The sequence below is a fragment of the Dasypus novemcinctus genome, chromosome 2, assembly GCF_030445035.2.
Source record: "Dasypus novemcinctus isolate mDasNov1 chromosome 2, mDasNov1.1.hap2, whole genome shotgun sequence".
In the NCBI taxonomy this organism is placed as follows: domain Eukaryota; kingdom Metazoa; phylum Chordata; class Mammalia; order Cingulata; family Dasypodidae; genus Dasypus; species Dasypus novemcinctus.
Window position 1 is genome coordinate 72316951 of NC_080674.1, and position 14499 is coordinate 72331449.

The following is a 14499-nucleotide window of genomic DNA, read 5'->3' on the forward strand; positions in this document are numbered from 1 at the left end:
TATTTTGTTAGATACTACGTGGGTCTTTATCCAGAAAACATACATATGCAAAGGGATACATTTATATCCCATAACTTTCAAGATGTTCAAAAGGCCTGTCTGTTGGGACACATGACCATATCCCATCTTTACCTTCTTTTATGAGTAGAATTTTAACACTTCCATCTCAGTAACTGATAGAAGAAATAGATTGAAAATCAGTAACAATACAGAACATTATAGAATAGGCAAACTACAGCCTTTGGCCAGATTCAATTGTCCTATTTGTTTATGTATTGTTTATGGCTGGTTTTGCATTACAGGAACAGAGTTAAGTAGTTGCAATAGAGAGTATATGACCAAAAAGGCTGAAAATCTTTATTATCTGGCCCTTTACAGAAAAAGTTTGCTGCCTGACTCTTGCTATAAAACATCTGAATAACCCAGTAACCAACTAATCTAATTGACATTTACAAAACTCTCACGGAATTCACATTCTTTGAGATAGCTATGGACCAATATAAACCATGAGCCTAGCCATAAAACAATTCTCAATACATTTCAAATGAATGTATTCAAATGAATGTATTATGTACTCTCACCAACAAAATTAAACTATAAATCAATAACAAAAACAATATCTAGAAAACCCCCCATACTTCTAAATAACCTATGGATCAAAGAGAAAATCAAGAATGAATTTATAATATATCTTTAACTGAATGGTAATGTGAGCACAATATAGCAGAATTTATGGGATATACCTATAGCAACCCTTGAAGAGAAATTTAAGGCATTAAATGCTTATATCATAAAACAAGAAAGATATAAAAACAATGATCTAAACTTTCACCTTAGGAGATAGGAAAAGAAGAGCAAATTAAACTCAAGAGAAGTGGACAAAGGAAAATAAAACATAAAAATAAGAGTGGAAATTAATGAAACAGTAACCATGCAAACAATTGAGTAAATCAACAAAGCTAAAAGTTGTTTCATTGAAAAAATTAATGAAATTATGAATCCAGAGCAAACTGGATCAAGAAGAAAAGAGAGATACAAATGAACAAATCAGAAATAAGAGAGGTCATCACTACAACTTCTATAGACACTGAAAATATAATAAGGAAAACTTATGAACATCTATCTTTTTAATGCCAAAAAATTTGGTAATTTTTATGAATTAGACAGATTCATTGGAAGATACAATTTTAGCAAAACTAACACAAAAAGAAATACAAAATCTGAATATCTATTAAAATGAATTCATAATAGGAGGTCCGCAGTTCAAATCCCGGGCCTCCTTGACCCGTGTGGAGCTGGCCCATGCACAGTGCTGATGCACGCAAGGAGTGCTGTGCCATGCAGGGGTGTTCCCCACATAGGGGAGCCCCACACACAAGGAGTGCACCCCGTAAGAAGAGCCTCCCAGCGCGAAAGAAAGTGCAGCCTGCCCAGGAATGGTGCCATACACGGAGAACTGACAACAAGATGACGCAACAAAAAGAAACACAGATTCCCATGCCGCTGACAACAATAGATGCGGACAAAGAAGATGCAGCAAATAGACACAAATAGACACAGAGAACAGACAATCGGGGTGGGAGGGAAGGGGAGAGAAATAAATAAATAAATAAATAAATAAATAAATAAATAAATAAATAAATTTTAAAAATGAATTCATAATCAAAAACCTTCACACAGGGAAGTGGACTAGGCCCAGTGGTTAGGGCATCCGTCTACCACATGGGAGGTCTGCGGTTCAAACCCCGGGCCTCCTTGACCCGTGTGGAGCTGGCCCATGTGCAGTGCTGATGCACTCAAAGAGTGCCGTGCCACGCAGGGGTGTCCCCCACGTAGGGGAGCCCCACACACAAGGAGTGCGCCCCATAAGGAGAGCCGCCCAGGGCCAAAGAAATTGCAGCCTGCCTAAGAATGGCGCCCCCCACACGGAGAGATGACATAACAAGATGACACAGCAAAAAGAAACACAGATTCCCGTGCCGCTGACAGCAACAGAAGTGAACAAAGAAGATGCAGCAAATGGACACAGAGAACAGACTACTGGGGTGTGGGGGAAGGGGAGAGAAATAAATAAATAAATAAATCTTTAAAGACAAAAACAAAAGCCTTCGCAAAAAGAAAGCTTCAAGCTGCATGGATTCATTAATCATTTTATCCAATAATTGAGCAAGAGATGATATCAGTCTTACACAAACTTTCAGAATAGAGAGGAGGAGGGTATACTTCCCAACTAATTTTATGAGGTCAGCATAATCCAGATCCCAAAAGCTGACAAGGATGTTAAAGAAAAGAAATTACAGATCAATATCCGTCATAAACCTAAATACAAAAAATTCCTTAATAATATTAGCAAATTGAATCCAGCAATATGTAAAGGGGATAATGCATCAAGATCAGGTGGTTATTGTTTCAGAATGCAAGGTTGGTTTGAATTAGGAAATCAATAAAAGTAATTCATCTCATTAATAGAATCAAGGAGGAAAAGTATTAGTTCAATAGATGCAGAAAGAAGCCTTTGATCCAAATCCAATGTCCATTTCTGATAAAATTAAAACCTCTCAACAAACTAGGAATAAAAAAGTAAGTCTTCAACCTGATAAAGACTATCTATGAACAACAAAAACTACAGCTAATGTATAATAACAGTAAAATATTAAACACTTTCCTCCCTAAGATCAATAACAAGATAAGAATACCTGCTCTTACCACTTCTATTCAACATTATACTGAAGATTCTATCAATAGAAAAAAGGAAAGATAAAGAAATAAAAGACATAAAGACTGGGAAGGTAGAGGTAAAACTGCCTTTATTCGCAGATGAGATAATCGTACACATAGATAATCTGATTACAAAAGAATCTACCCAAAACTATGAAAATTATAAATAGATTTAGCAAGGTCACCAAATATAAAGTCAATGTTTTAAAATAAAGCTATTTTTATACATGCAATACAACTAAGAAAATGAAATTTAAAGTTTATGTTTACATTTATGACAACATTAAAAATAAAGTACAGAGGAATAAATTTAACAGATGTATAAGACTACTATATTGAAAACTATAAACTATAAACATTAATAAAACAAGTGAAGAAGACATAAAAAAATGAGTTGCACCATGTGCATGGATCAGAAGACCCACTATTATTGTCAAGATTCTCTGCAATTTAATCTAGAGATTAATGTAATTCCAATGAAAATACCACACAAGGTTTTTTTGGTAGAAATTGTTAAGCTGATACTAAAATTTAGATAAAAATAAAAAGGAACTAGAATAGTAGAAACAATTTGATAAACTAAAGTTGGAGAATTTACATTCCTTGATTTCAAGAGTTAATATAAAGCTAGAGAAATTAAGGTAATTGTTAGTGACATAAAGATAGACAAATAGATCAACAGTACAGAAGGGAGTCCAGGAAAAAAAAATATATGTTCGTATGTATATGTATATGTAAATGTGTATATAAATATGCATATACATATGTATAGTTGGTTGATTTTCTATAAAGGCACCATAGCAATTTAATGAGGAAATGAAATTTTTTCTGTAAATGATGCTGGAACAACTGGGAAAAAAGGGAACCTCAGCTCCTACCTCACACCAAACAAGAATTAATTTGAGAAGGATTATAAACTTTAATGTACAGTCTAAACTTGTAATGCCTCTAGAAGTAAACATGAGAGAATGTCTTTGTGATCTTGGGGTATACAAAATTACTTTTAGACAGGATACAAAAACACCAACCATAAAAATATTTTTTATAAATTGGACACTCTTAAAATAAACAACTGCTCAGAATTTTTCCAAGTTTGAGGCATATGCATTAATTTTCTGATGAAGAATTTGTAACCAGAATGTTTAAAGAACTCCTTAGTATCAAAAATAAAAATCACTACAACTCAGTGCAAAAGTCTTGGTCAAAGAGTTGAACAGAAACTTCATAAAAAAGATATGCAAATGATCTGCATGCAATGAAACGTGCTCAGTATTACTGGTCATCAGGGAAATGCAAAGTAAAACCAGAATGAGAATCCATTTCACACCACTAGAATGCCTAAAATTAAAAAGATTGATAACATCAAATAATGATAATGATATACATTGCTGGTGAGAGTGTAAAACGGCATGATCCATTTAGAAAATTGTTTGACTCTTTCTTATAAAGTTAAACATACATTTATCCTATGACCCAGTAATTCCATTCCTAGGTTTTTATCCAGAATAAATGAAAACATACGTTCACAAAAGCACTTGTACAAGAATATTCATAGCTGCTTTACTCATGGTCTCCAAAATCTGGAAACAACTCCAAATGTCTGTCAACAAAATAGACAAATAGTGGTACCTTCATAAATGTAAGCTTGCTCAACAAAAAAAAGAAGTGTTAACTGAAACTTGCAACAAAAATGGATGAAACCTTAAAACATTAAGTTGAGCAAAAGAAGTAACACTGATAAAAATACATATTGTATGATTCCATTTATATAAAGTTCAAACTAATCTATGGAAGTAGAAATCTAATCTATGGTGACAGAACAGTAGTTGTCTCTGGGAAAGAATGGGGGAATTGACTGGGAATGGACTCACGGGAATATTTAGGGGGTGACGGAAATATTCTCTACCTTGATTAGCCTGTGGGTTAAATGGATATAGGCTCCTGTCAAAATTCATAGAAACTTAAGAACTGTTCATTTCACAACATGTAAGTTTTATTTTAATTTAAAAAAAAAAATAAAAACACTGAGTATTTGCTATGTATTAGGCATTATTTCAGGTGCTAGGAATACAACCGTATACAAACTGACAAAATTCCTGTTCTTGTAAAGGTTAATTTTAGATTTTATATTAAAAGCAAAAATAAAATTCTGGTATGATAAATTGGATCTCTACAAGGTGTTTCCCCCTGACTGGTACGTGACGGTTAGACATGCTGGAGAAAGTGGCCCAGGGTGTCATACCTCCCTCCCCCATTAGCCATCTTGCTGCTGTGGTGGCAGATGCTCTCAGGATGTGGAGACAGGCCAGCCCACCAGGTTGGGAAGTGGTGTGTTGGCATTTGGGATTCCCCATAGGCCAAGATGTGCTAAGTGAACTGAAAATGAGCCCTGGAAGAAAACCCCTGTGGGCCATATTTCATTTCTAAATAAGGTAGGATTCATTCAATTACACAACTAGAATGGGATCCAGGGGCAGAGGCTGGTGGGCATATGGTATGCAGGAAGCAGCAGTGAGTTTGCTTTGGAACCTGTGATCTTGTCAATCTGCATAGGCTGGTCCCTGGGCTAACCTATTAAGGATGGACTTTTGAAAGCAGCTTTGGCTGACTTGATGAGGTACGTAGAGGAACAGATCTTCTGCAAGTGTGGAAATTTAAACCCAAGCAGTGTAGCAGCATTCTGGGCCACTCTAGCCATGCTAGCAGCTTTCCAGGCTTTTGAGGGGGTAGCTAGATCCTTTGGCTGATGGGCCATTTGACCTGAGAAGGTAAGAAGGTGTGTGGAGACATCCCTTTCTCTGCCCCAGTCAGCCTCAGAAAGCTACTCAATCTATACTATTATAAGGGCAGGACACTAAAGTATGAATATGGATATTTTGGGCTGCGGGTACTGAGAAGGGCAAGACTGTGATGTTTCTGGCTAGAAATTAACAAGATGACTGTCAAGGTTCTTTCTAAACCTCTAAGTGTGATTTTGCTGGTGCCTTCTTTTTTCTATTGAGAATTTGACTACTAATGTTTGCATGATGGTTTATATTTAAAAGCACATTCCTTATAATAATGACAGCCAGCTTTTACATCTTATTTTTGTATGTCTGCCTATCTTACGCAAATTCCCTCGTAAACAGACCCTGAGACAAGAATTCAAGTGCAAGGATTGATTTGAGAGATGGCTAATAGGGGACTAGGGAAGTGAGACAGAGAGGAAAAAATAGCTAATAAAAGGTGCATTAAGCAGTCAGTTTCCATTTGGGAAATGAGACAATTGCCTGAGTTATCCTAAACAAGGGGCAATGTTACTGGAGTATTTATACACCAACCACCTTCAGACATTGGTTGAGGGCTGTTTCTTGGGAGGACATTCATTCCCTGGCGCATTTGGCCACTTCTTAGGCAGTAAATCCAGTCCAGCAGCAAGAAAAAGTCTTCAGGCAAATAAATGCAGGGGACTGCAGTTGGAAGTCAGGCTGGTGTTCACCAAAACATGAGGCAGGTAGGACCCGGCAGCATCTGCTATACAGCACTGAACTACATATTTCTATATGCACTTTTTTACTTAAGAGTCACAGCAACCCTCTGAATTTGGTAAGAGGACCACCTCCATTTGAAAGAGAGGCAAGTGAGACTCAGAGAGGTTCAGTAGTTTCATCACAGAGGTGAATTCTGTGGAGGGGTCCATTTGCTGAGAAAGAGTGGGGACTTGTGGCCAGGCAGCCTGACTCCAGGGTTCATGCTCTTACCACTTCTACTGTGCTGTTTTGTGTATCTTACTTTCTTTAACTATATAATAAACCAGTACATATCTTCCCTCATTTTATAAATAAGGAACTGGAGGCTCATGGGCATCAAACAACTTGTCCAAAGTCTTCCTGCTCTCTAGAAGGAGAGCTGAGTATGCTCTCTGAACGCAAGTGCATCCTGTTATGCACTGTCTGGCTATAACTTGACATTTCTTGTTTCTCTGCCTCATCACCAAGGCTGTGTTTTTTCTTTTACTCTAGTCTTCAGGGGGTTATTTATAAGTCCTTTGAACTAGTCTTCACGAAAAATTCATTGTCCCATACGCAGTGTTCATAACCAATTGCCCAGGCCGTCCCTTCATCAGCCTCTTTCTGGGGAAACTATAGTTGATTTCCTTGCTTTCAATTTCTAAGCCTCCATTTGTTTTCTTCTTTCATTAAACAAATTAGACCTCTGCTTATTGAAGACAGATCTACCAAAGAGGATACGCAATGTGTTCTGTATAAAAATTAAAGTGAAGTCCAAGATCAGGTGTTCAGAAAGAGATGTTTTGGTTAGATATGATTGTCATAAGCCAACCATTTTATGGGCTTGAGTCCAGTAGTTCCCCTTGTGCTCGGAGGAAAAGCACCATCTCAGGTTTCCAAGGCTACCTGGTTTGGCCCCAGCATCCCTGAAGCAGTTCTGACCTGCAGGTGCTTAGACAGCAAACGGGAAGAGCTTGTTCTATGTATGAAAGTTCAGCCTCCAGGGGTAAAAATATTGCAAGGGCCAAAGGAAATCAGGAAACACCATTGGAGAACATATTTCCCAAAAATGGTCCAAGGAGGACTTCATCCACAGCTTGAGCTCTTCTGCCTAATGAATGGAAAACTGATTCAATTTTTCAAGTTTCCATTCCCCTGGAGGTGGCCCCTGACTGTATATCCAGAGGTCTGCTTCCCACCTCCATGGGGAGAGTTGTCAAACATGGGTGTGCCCTGCTCAGATATCCTTTCAAGACAGCATGCTGCAGGGCGGGTAGCTGGCAGGCAGCTTCCAACTGCTGCAAATAGGACCCCAGCAGAGTTCTCACTAAGTCCGATACTAGTCAGATCTGAGCAGAGCAGGGATACTAAAGGCATGCTATTCCTATTTGACACAGGACTCCTAAGTCAGTCTTTGCTCTGGCACTTCCATTGGCCTAGCTGAGTCCTTCTTAGATCTACCCTGTAATCTGGGCTTCTCCTACCCAGCCTCCTTCCTTAGAGCTCTCCCTTCACACCTGTCACACCTGCATCATATTCTGTAGGCAACTCCTGCCTGTTCTGTTCCTTCTCCTCACAAACATTTCTCCAATAAGTCTCTAGCATTTCTAATTTCATGTTGGTGTCTACCTCTTAGAGGGTTCAATCTGATCCAGTCGATCTGTAGCAAAGGGTTTGGGGACTAACTCACCACACAGCTGGCAAAGGGAATGCCATTGCAGTGGAATAGAGGACATGGATTGTTCTTAGAATAAGGTGATATGGCTCAATTGTTGAAGACCTGGGAAAATGTCCTTTGCCAATGCAATGGTTCAGGCATTTGAAATACATTGGGGGGTGGGAGATAATTACTATATTGTATTTACACACTGTAGAGGGATAGTTAGAAACTAAGGACACTGGAACAGTTCAGAGCTAAGTAGGAGAGCCAGAGAGCCTCTTTTTGGTGCTGGAGGGCATCCAGCTGCTGCACCTTTGGATCTAACAGTTCGTGCATGCCTGCTGAGACCATGCCTCTCCATAGATTGCGCCTGGTCAGTGACCAAGCATGTGAGGGGTACCCCATACCTGCCCAGCACAAGACTCCTCTAATGGGCAATCCTTGCTCTGGGGCTCCCTAACAGCCTGGCTGAGACTTTTTCAGAGTTTCACTGCAGTCTAAACCTTTTCCTACCCAATTCTCTTTTTTTCCTCTCTCCTTACACAGCTATCAGACCTGCATAGTGGTCTAAGACTCTCCCTGCCTGCTCCTACTCCCTTTCCCTTGTACCCTTCACAGATGTTTCCCTTCCGCACATTTAATTCTGATTGGCATCTGCTTCTCAGAAGGCCCAAGATGGCAGAGGTGGACTCAGAAAAAGGCAAATAATGTTCCTCCACTAAAAAAAAAAAAAAAGCAAAAATATAAAACCCTCCGCTGCAGGAAGGAGAAATGAATAGGAAAGGCTGTCAACTGCTTTCTGAACATTTTCAGAAATGCAAGGAAACAAGAGTAAGTGTCACAGAAAGAGTCTTTAGTCCAAAGCTATTTTCAAGTGTCTCCATAATTCGAAGTTCTATTAAATTGTGTGAAAGCTTTTACACTTGTCAGATGAAATTCTTGTTCTCTGCCATGATTTGAAAGCTTCCCTGAGGAGTGGCAGAGGACAATAATTGAACTTGTGGTCCTGAATCTTGATTGGATGAGAAGTGGCCCAAATCACATCCCTCTCCTGTCTCCCTGGGATCTCCAAGGGCAGCACTTCCTTTGACTTCCAGAGAAGTCATGGAAAAACATTTTAAAAAGTTGCACTTAACAGTTTGCCTTGATAGACTGTAGAGCACCTTCATATCCAGCTTCTTCTCTCCAACTGTGCATCTACCAGGTAAAGGAATCAGCGTCTCTGCTAGGAGGTATGTTCCTTCTCCTCCACCAAGGGAAACAGATAAAACAAGAAAGGAGTAATTAACTGCTTGCTGTATGCTTGACATGGGCCTTTCTGTCACCTGTCAACACTAGCTAGTTCTTCAGTGGACCCAGAAAAGCATAGCACTTTTGGGGAAAAACATTTATTCATCCATTCAGAGGAGTCATCTGGAGTCCCAGATCTTTCATGACATTGCATCTAAGCCCAAGAAAAACCGAGTTCCCTTTACTGTCTCTCCTTTTGCCTAAAGTTGCAGGGAGGCAGCGTGGGACATGACACCCGGGGATGAGCCTCCCTGGCAACGAGGGACCACTATCAACTACCAACTGATGATGCAACTGGAAAATGACCTTATACGGAAGGTTCAATGCGGATCAGCAGAATATCCATGTCTACATAAAATACCATGACTTTAAAATGCTGTTTGACCTAAAGTAAGGGGGAAATGGAAAGGAGAAATGAGTTTATATGGCTACGAGTTTCTAAAAAAGAGTCTGGAGGCTGGCAGAAGAATTGCCCTCATGCACAACTGAGCAGAGTCAGAGAGACAGATAAAGCAGATACAACCCCCAGATATTGGTTCCTTTGAGGGCTAAAGAGACCCATGGGAGTTATGGTCATGGCCGATGGGGTTAACTACCAAGGCAGATGGCCCCTCTTTGGAAATGGTGTTTATGTGTGATGAAACTGGACTCAGATGGGATCTCCCTTCATAAGACTTTCATGCTAATGTGCTGGAGGTGCAGTTAATGTTGGGGTTTAAGATATATTTAGGGGATTTGAATCTCTGGACTGACAATGTGATAGCCAGGTCCTGAGCCTCAACAGACTCCAGCACCTACAATCTGATCTATTGGACTTACCACACTCAGCTAAGATGGAGTTGAAGAAGGACAACCACCACACCATGGAGCCTAGAGTGATTACAACTGAAAATGGGAGGATTGCATCCAGCATCCATGTGGAATCTGAGCCTCCTCTTGACATAGAGGTGCAATGGACACAACCAATCCAATGTCCACATAGAAGAGGTGGTATTGGATTGGGAAAAGTGGACATGGTGGACGATGGGTATGGGGAAAGGCAGGAAGAGATGAGAGGTGGAGGCGTCTTTGGGACATGGAGCTGCCCTGGATGGTGCTTCAGAGGTAATCACCGGACATTGTAAATCCTCACAGGGCCCACTGGATGGAATGGAGGAGAGTATGGGCCATGATGTGAACCATTGTCTATGAGGTGCAGAGGTGCCCAAAGATGTACTTACCAAATCCAATGGATGTGTCATGATGATGGGAACGAGTGTTGTAGGGGGGGGGGAGAGGGGGGGTGGAGGGGTGGGGTTGAATGGGACCTCACATATATATTTTTAATGTAATATTATTACAAAGTCAATTAAAAAAAAAAAAGCCAAAAAAAAATACAGTTGCAGGGAGGCTGGTCAACTCATGTCCATCGTAATAATAGAAAATATTTTTACTTTTTCATATAGTCTTCATCTTGCTTGAATTTCCCCCAATTATGTTCAGCATTTGTGTTAAGACATCTTATTGAAATATCCCCTGGAATGGCTAAGTATTTCATGAATGTTTGTTGCATGGAATTGAATTGATTGCAATTTTGTTACTTAAGGGTCTTTCTTCCACATTGGTCTCTGAGAAAACAGAAGATGTGTCTAGCATCCAGTACAGGGCTGCACACAGTAGGCAAGTAATCACTTTGTTGAATGATTGAGTGAATAAATGAGTGAGGCCTCCAGACTTCTAACACTAGCAGGGGTTCATCTATTGGGTTATTTAGAAAGCAACATGGGAAAGCGAGAGCTGAGACCTTGGGGAATGAGGCACAAGACCATTTTATTTAGTAAGAGGGAATAAAGGTTGGACATGTAGGAGAGTTAACGTTCATGGAAATCAAAGTCCACACAGAGGGGTTTGGAAGAATATTCCAAGGACCCTGGGCCATGACGGCTGACATGGGAGATGGCAGGGGAAATAAAGACTTGTGCAGGCCTGACTCTCACTTCTGCTCTCCCCCTGCTTCCACCACTGGGTCTGGTGAGCCAGGCATCAGCATCAGCATTGCTGAAAGGAGCAGGATGCCCTCTCCGAGTCTCACTCCTGCCCTGACTCTGGCCAAGTTTAGTTGCACACAGCCGTGGTTGCTGTTCCCCTTGTATTATGGTTTCTTTGTGATCAGCGGGGATGCAAAATCCTACTGATGTGGCCCAATCAAAACCTTAATCATTATTTAATCAGGTAAAAGTGAAACCTCTGAATCCAATATAATCTAATATGCCTAGAGGGACAGACCAGTATACAAACATAATCCAGTATCTATTTTTGGAATTCATAAACAATATCAAACTGCCACAAGCTCCCACACATGCCACATTCTTCAAGGGCAAACTATAATAATTTTGATTACCTGTGTGAGCATTTTGTTACTTGTAGAAGTAGTTGGTGTCAGTCCAGGTGGTCTCAATATGGAAATAACAAGAAAAATAATGTTACACATATGCCCAGTGATCTCAACTATGTGAAATGAACAAACAAAAAATTCATTAATAAGCTGCAGTACCATTATGGGGAAAAACATGGCTTCATTGAAAGATATGGAAGAAGATGTTTAAATATTAAAAAAGATTTATACTTTCTTTAGTTTCTAAATAAATGAGGAGATATCCCAAGTACATAGCTCGGAAGACTCAGTCATATAAACAAATAAATCTCCTCAAATTAATCTATAAATTCAATAAAATTCTAATAAAAATTCTGATTTGAGAATTTATATATAAAAGTAATGCACCAAGAAAGGGTAATCTTGGGAATGAACAAAACTGTGCTGAGGAGGAAGATAGTTCTCAGTCTATGTTATGCAGTAATAAAGTTATTTGCTAAGCCACAGCTCTTGTCTCCTGGAATTCAGAGAATGGGTCCACTAAGTATGAGTCTTTATGGGATTTTGTAGTCAAGTGTAAGGCTATTTGAGTGTATTGGTTATGACTTGTGATCTTTGGTAAGTATAACCAAAGAGACCAATTCCGGTCAAGGGTTCCTATGTGTAGGCAGAAAGAGAAAAGCAAGATCAGAAAACTGAGATTTACAAGGTCCAGAATAACACACTAATCATGTGTCATTCTGATCTGCATAGACAAAATTCTCTACTTTGCAGCTTTCCTGTGAATAAGGTAGGTGTTCTGATTAAGAAAGTTCAGTAACTTCAAAATTGACACAAGACTGTCAGATATTGGAGAACCCTGGACTCTCATACACCTTCAAACCACTTTTTGTTAGGCTTTGCAGTCAGATAAAGAAGGATGGGGGGCAGGTTTCATGCAGCAACTTTGACTCATCAGAAACAAAGTGGACATGGTCATTATAACAGGTAGTCAGGCCAGCGTGGTATTCAGGAAGTAACAACATGCAGAGACCTGAGTGGTTTAGCAAATGGACTCCCCCAAATAAAAGTGACAGTCAGCTAAGGTTTTGTGGAAGTCAAAAGCCAAAGAGCCCAAACCTGGTGAACAGGTATGAGTCAGTCTTGGGTAGCTCAAGAAATCATTGGACCCAAGTACAAAAACGCTGACAAAACTCAGAAGTGAATTACCAAGGAGGTATAGCCTTACAAAGGGATCCCTCCTGATGCCCTCTCAGGAATAGCCCTCAAGGACACTGGGTAGATATTTCTTCTCAAAGGAAATAAACTAAAGCAGCCACATTGGCAGCTTAAGACACTTATCCCATTGCCAAGAAAGTGAGTCAGCAAACTGAGGCTCTTAGCATTTGTTGGTCCTGTCATTTTTCTTACTGCACTCTAGACTGGTGGCTGATATGTTGTATCCTGGGAGTTTCTTTCCCAATCTCAAGTTGTCAAATGGGAGTTTTCATTGTGGTTGTCTATTTTTTCATCCACTGACAAAAACGGAATTCTACTCAGGATGCACACAGGCACAGGCAAAGCAGATGAGTTCTGCTTTTACTGTAATATAAAGGGCATAAGACCTCAAAGGACAACTGTACAAAGTGTTCTCCCTGCTGAGGGGAAAATCTCCTGACATTCAGGTTCCAATGAAGGCACCCAGCTGTCCATAATATAGCTTGCCCAGGACCTTCAAATATTTTTTTTTTTTTGCTATTTACAGGAGGAGAGAGGTGGCTGGCTATCTTGACCTCCTTCCCAGCTCTGAGGCTCTGGCATGTGTCCCCAGGAGATGCAAGAAACTGGTAATAACCTCAGCATGTCCCTGGGTCCTTTTTGGGATGGCAAGTCAAAGGTTAATTTCAAGGGTGAGTTTTACAGGTCCAGGCTGTAGACCTGCCTCTGCTATTCCCGCTCCTCCTCAATCTAAAACTCATTATTTTTGCAGCATCAATTCAGGAGAGTTGAGTTTGACTTTTTAAAATATATATATTTTAGGCAGGAAACAAAACAAATGCCTATTTCTATTATTACAATAACTGGAACAAGCATTTGAACTACCCAGTGAAGATATGTTCTCATGCTATAAAGCATTTTGCCTTCTTTTAGCAATTGGTTGATTTGCTACCCCCACCCCATTATGTGTGGGAAATCGGGCACTGGTCAATTGATTCACATTGGGAAGGTGATTTTTAACTAGGCCTTTGTGTATTATTTTCTCCCTTTGAGCGTCATGGCTTTTTACATACTCAACTGATTTCAATTAACTATAATTATTGTTTTTTTTCATGTTTGATTTTCCTTTTCTGGCTGCTGGAAGTCCTCTTTTCAGTCAGATCTCCTCTTCTTTTGTAACACCACTCCCAGGTCCCTTGGAGGCCTGCTTTCTGATAAGAAGATATATTAGGACCATCTTGGGCTCTCCTCCCTGACCTTATCAGCCACTCTCCAAGAAGCCTTGGACCCCTTTAGTGGTGAATAGGATTGAAATCAATACCTGGGCAGGCACTAAGGATACCCATTGTTTTTTTCACAGGACTATTCTGGAAAATAGCAGTTGGCACACAGGTCACTTGCTGACAAAGCAAAACATGGCCTCCATCTAGAAGGTCACATGTTCTTGTAAGATTTCCAACATAATGAAGTTTGTTTTTATCTTGCTGTACTATGAGAGCTTATTAAACCAATTTTCCTTCTTTCTACTAATTCTGAAGTATAATGGTTTATATTGTTCAAATTAAGCATGTGTTCAAGTTTAGAAGTCTTTTCTTTTTATAATTATTATTTTTTGTTTTCTTTTTATTGACTGTTGACTCAAGTACTCTGGAAATGACTCATAAGCATACAATCCAGATGACAGCCTCCAGTCAACATCACTCCAGTATCAACAATCTGAAAGAAAAAACAAAATCCTTACATAACTTTGAAGGGACATTAAAGAATACAAAAGTATAGGAGAGCCAGCCCTT

At 39.7% G+C, this 14499-nt stretch overlaps 1 long non-coding RNA gene across 2 annotated transcripts in view; it reads left to right on the plus strand.

The window, feature by feature from the left end:
• LOC105746797 (uncharacterized) overlaps window positions 1–14236 on the plus strand; it is a 107108-nt gene extending 92872 nt beyond the window's left edge. The window contains exons 2-3 of one of the 2 annotated variants that reach the window (XR_001119054.3): window positions 13254–13398; window positions 14067–14236. This is a non-coding gene — a long non-coding RNA (uncharacterized lncRNA). The remainder of the gene's footprint in view (window positions 1–13253; window positions 13399–14066) is intronic. The other variant, XR_001119053.3, reaches the window with a different exon arrangement.
• Window positions 14237–14499: the final 263 nt, after the last annotated feature.